Consider the following 5,394-nt stretch of genomic DNA (forward strand, 5'->3'; position numbering starts at 1 on the left):
ATAGCAGCACACTGGGAGTGAGGAGGGACAGTGGATACTTCCAGCACTTATGCCTGGGAGAAAGCCTCGCCTCTGGCTCTCACTCCTACAACTCAGAGTCCCCCTGTAAGCCCCCCGAGCAGCTGACCCGGTACTGGTGCTCAGAGCAAGTGAGTCCATCACCATGAAAGTCTGGTCACTGACACAGCCCCTTTAAGAGGTGTCTGTAGCTGCTGGCCGCCACTACTGCTGCCTCTGTCCTACTTAGCCGCTTGAGACCAGGCAGCCTCACATCCTTGCCTCCATCCTACCTCCTCTCCTTACAGGGTGATTTCTTATTTCTCTGCCTAGTTGTAGGGCTTGTTCATCTAGACCCCAGGTGACTCCGCTTGCTGTCTCCTCCATGTTTTTATCACAACTTTCATGTTGTTGTAAGAGCAGATGAACAAAACCTCTATCGTCTATGCCATTTTCACTTCAAGATATTAATTTTTTAATTACAAATATTCTTATATTATTATTTTTTGAAATTTTACCAGTGAAATAAACAAGCAACATATCACTGTGCTGATCTATCATTTCACCAAGAGAAAAGCATTGTTAATTTTAATTTAAAACTGAACAGTTACTATAATTTGTTGAGCACTGATCAATCGCTAGAAATATTACAATGAACCAAATGAAAAATCCTGCTCTCAAGTAATTTATATAACAATAAGCAAGATTGGTAAGTAAAGTACATGTTATGATACGTAGTAATGTGTGTTAAGAAAATAATGAAGTAATGGGGCAGAGGGAATATTGGGGATGGTCAGTTTCAGAGATGGTAGTCAAGGAGGGCTGAAATCAGATGGAATTATTAAAGACTGGAAAGAAGTGAGGTAGCAAATCACACAATCTTCTTTTTCAAATTATTTGTCCTATAAATACATTTAATAAGGAAATATAGGTGGTTTGTTGTTACTTGGCATTGTGTAACTGCTACATTAACATTAGTGTTTAAGAGTCGTGCTATCAGCCCAATTTTAATAATTTTTAAATTAGATACTGTGTGTGTATGTTTGTGTGTTCTTTAGGCTCCTTTGTCCTTTGATTGCTGCCTGGAGAATTTAGAGGCAATTGGTTAAATCTTTTTAGAAGAGTAGTATCCTTGTCATTCGACTTGTTGGCTGTAGAATACTGGGATATAAGACAGAGTTGGGGCTTTAGTGTTATTTTCCTGTTAAGGAAATGTATAATGCCAGAAGGCTAGAGAATTATCCTTTTCTATAAAGGAGACAGTCGCTAATTCTCATCTCCTTTTTTGCATCCAACTCGAAGTGCAGAATTTCTAGGTAACGAACAATTCTCTTCATTGGTCAGGATGTGTTTTCTCATGACTAAACTACCTAAAACCAAAACTTAGTTGTTCTCTACGTGCCTAATACACAATGTTGGAGAGAAATCAGATCTACAATTTGGATTGAAAATACTTTATTTAAAGCATAGTGGTATATATATTATGTCAGTTTTAATATGTATCTTATGAATAATTAACATTTGAAGCACTTTGGTTGGCAGTGTATCTACTAAAACTAACCCCCACCCCTGCATCTTTGATAAACCCTTCAATTATCTTCTCACCACCAACAAAGGAATTATTAATTAAGATAATTTTCTTTAGAAATGTTTACTCATTTGTGAAATAAGTGATGTTTAAGATAAGTGAACTGTCTAGAAATGTAATACACTCACCTCTGCCCTTGCATGAACAAGGTCTAATAATCTAGTGACTACAGTAGACTTTTGTTTCTAGTTCCCTTTAGAATGGCACCCTAGACCTGAAAGTTTGTAGAGTTCTGTGTTTGGACATATGGAAGGTCTCATTGACTTAAGCCAATTCTAAATACAGCTGAATCCTGTTTCTAGAATATCTGTTCAATGATCCTTCCATGCACAGTGTAGTTAGAGCACCTAAAAGGAACAGGAACTGAAATTTCATTGCATTTATTGAAAAAGTTGTATAATAATGCACAGAATAAAATGCATGCATTGCAGAATTTGATCTCAGTCTTGTGAGGTTGTAGAAGGTGAACATTTAGCTTTTACTTACCTGTCATTATTGGAGACAAAGATACTAAGGAAAATAATAATTGTGAATGAGGTTAGTTCACAATTACTACCATGAAAAAGTCCCTTTTGAAAAGGAGAGAAAGGAAATGCATGAAGTCATATGATTCATAGCAACAATTAAGCCTCATTGGAAGGAGTAGTAAGACTTCCTGTCCTGGCAGTTACTGGCTCTGCTTTTGCTCTGTGAGGAGTTTCCATGCCTAATGTCATGATGGTCACATCTGATCTGGGTTTTGGAGAGTGCACTCCTTTGGTAGTTGTGTACCTTTCCTTGCACCTCCTATGGTGCAGATCTGGAGGCCTGGGGATTCCTTTGCAAAATGTGGCAGAAAGAAGCTTTCTACCAGCTCGTTTGTTTAATAGTTCAATTCCCTACAAACATTAGTAGCTATATAGTCTGTTTCTACCTGTGAAGCAAAATAGTTAACGATCTTACATAGATGTTGCCTTACTTTCTAATTTTGGCTCTTGGGGACTGGCCTCTTTGCTCTGATCTTTTCTCCCTTTATTTAAAAGCCACAACTTTGAAGACAGTTGGAACCATAGGATGTTGTGGCAGGACCCTTACCTAATTGTTTCTGTGGTTGGCTTTGCTTTCATTGTTCAGGAGACGACTCTTAACAAAATATGCTTCTTGACAAAGTTTAGGGCATGATTTTATGTTTTTCTAAGCCCACTTTTTTTGAATAATCCTTTTTTTTAGAACAGTTTTAGATTTATTGAGAGATTGGGAAGATAGTACAGAGAATTCTCATATATTTGGTACCCAGATTTCTCTATTAACTTCTTACATTGACAAGATATATTTGTTATAATTAATGAGGCAATATTATTACATTATTATTAACTAAAATGCATTCTTTATTCAAATTTCCTTTTTCTGTTCTAGGATCTCATCCAGGACACCACATTATATTTAGCCCTCATCTCTCCTTAGGCTCCTCTTGGCTATAACAATTTCTCAGACTTTCCTAGTTTTTGATGACTGTGACAGCTTTAAGGAGTGCTGGTTAGGTATTTTGTAGAATATCCCTCAACTGAAATTTTTTTATTTTTATTTTTTTGATTAGATTGGGGTTATACATATTGGGAAGGCAGATCAAAGAGCCATTTTTATCACATCATATCAAGAGTACATACTATCAACATGAGTAGTTAATGTTGAAATTAACCTTAGTCATCTGGTATTAGAATTCTTCACTGTAAAGTGACTCTCTTACTGTACTTTTTAGAAAGAAGTTACTATGCACAATCCACACTTAAAGAATGGGTACTTATGCCCCACCTTTTTGAGGGTGAAGTAGTTCTAAATTATTTGGATTTCTGCATTGGAGATTTGTCTATTCTTCCTGATTTACCTATTTATTGAATCGTTTATTTATATCAGTATATTTATTTTATACTTTGTGTTATAATCCAATATTCATTTATTTATTATGATGCTTATATTGTTTCAGCTTGGTCATTGGGACCTCAAGGCTTGTACATTTTTGCCCCAGTTCTAGAAGTAGCTATTTCTCCAAGGAGCCCTGGTTCCTTTGACTGAAGGGATGGTATTATAAACTAAGATCTGGGTACTAGGTATGCTCCTTATTAAGGAGATCTTCTTGCTTCTAGGTCCTCTTAGTTTACAGAGCAAGAAAATAGTATGTGTGTGTACTAATCATATATACATATCTATAATAATATTTCTATGTGTAGCCATCTGTATCTATATTTAGCTAAAAATAAGTTCAAACTGATGTTGGAAGCTCTAATCTATTACTACATGGATCACTTTAGCCTCTCCCTTTATCTGTTCCTCCCACTACTATGGTGAGATGCCTAGCTTTCCCATCCACTTTCCATTTACTTAATCATTCAATTCCAGTGTACATGTATTGTGATATCAGAATTGTAAACACATACCACCTTAAGAAAAAACTTTATCAGCTACAGTACAGTACTTATGTATAGTCTTTTTTATCTGTAGTTTCATAGGCTCTACTCATCTCCAAAATGAGGTTGTTGTATATATTTGTAATGCAGTTAGATCTTTTTGTATATTCCGCATTTCATCTCCTGATCTCTTAAATGATTTTTTAAAAAATTGTATACATTAGGTTTTATTCTTTGCATTGTACATTCTCTGAGTTTTGAAAAATGTATAGTCATGTATCTCCTATTATAGTATCATAAAAAATAGTTTCACTGCTCTAAAAAGATCCTTGTGCTTCATCTATTAACCTTCCCTCCTCAAACCCTGAAATCACTGATCTCTTTACCAGGTCTATAGTTTTGCTATTCTAGAATTTCATATGATCGGAATCAAACTGGCTTCTTTTATTTAACAATATGTGTTTAAGATCTACCTACATCTTTTTATGGTTTGATAGCTCATTTCTTTTTATCACTAAATAATATTTAATTATATTTACATACCACAATTTGTTTATCAGTTCACCTATTGAAGGTCATCTTAGTTTCTTCCAGTTTTTGGCAATTATGAATAGAGCTGCTATCAATGTATTTGTGTAGGCTTTTGTGTGGACATAAATTTTTGAATCAGTTGGGTAAATACTTAAGATCATGATTGCTAAGTTATATGGTGAGACTATTTTTAGTCTTTTTTAATTTTTAATTTTAATTTTTTAAAATTAAGTAAACTGTCTTCCAAAGTGGCTTTACCATTATGCATTCTCACCAGCAATAAGTGAGAGTACCATTATACTCCTCATCAGCCATTGGTATATCAGATTTTTGTATCTTAGATATTCTAATAAGTATGTAATGATATCTTATTATTTTAATTTGCAATGCCTAATGACAAATTATGTTGAGCATCTTTCATATGTTTATTTGTCATCTGTAGGTCTTCTTTGGTAAGAAATGTGTCTGTTCAGATCTTGTGTCTATTTTTTAATATGGTTGGTTGTTTCCTTGTTTTAAGAGATCTTTTTATATTTTGATTTCAAGTACTTTATCAGATATATGTTTTGAAAATATTCTCTCCTATTTTTTTTTTTTGCTTTTCTTTTTATTCTCTTAATGTCTTTTGTAGAACAAAAGTTTTAAATTGTAATAAAATCAAACAAATTTTTTTTGTCATGGATTATGGTTTTGTCGTAATATCTAAAAACTCATTATGAAATAAGGTCACATAGATTCCCTCCTATGTTCTAGAAGTGTTATAATTTGCATTTTAAGCTCTATGGGTATTTTGAATCCATTTTTTGTGAACGCAGTAAGATCTGTGTCTAGGTTTGTTATTTGTTTATTTCTTTATTTTTTGTATTTGAACATTCAGTTTTTCCAGTACCATTT

Source organism: Pteropus alecto, unplaced genomic scaffold, assembly GCF_000325575.1.
Source record: "Pteropus alecto unplaced genomic scaffold, ASM32557v1 scaffold20, whole genome shotgun sequence".
Lineage (NCBI taxonomy): Eukaryota > Metazoa > Chordata > Mammalia > Chiroptera > Pteropodidae > Pteropus > Pteropus alecto.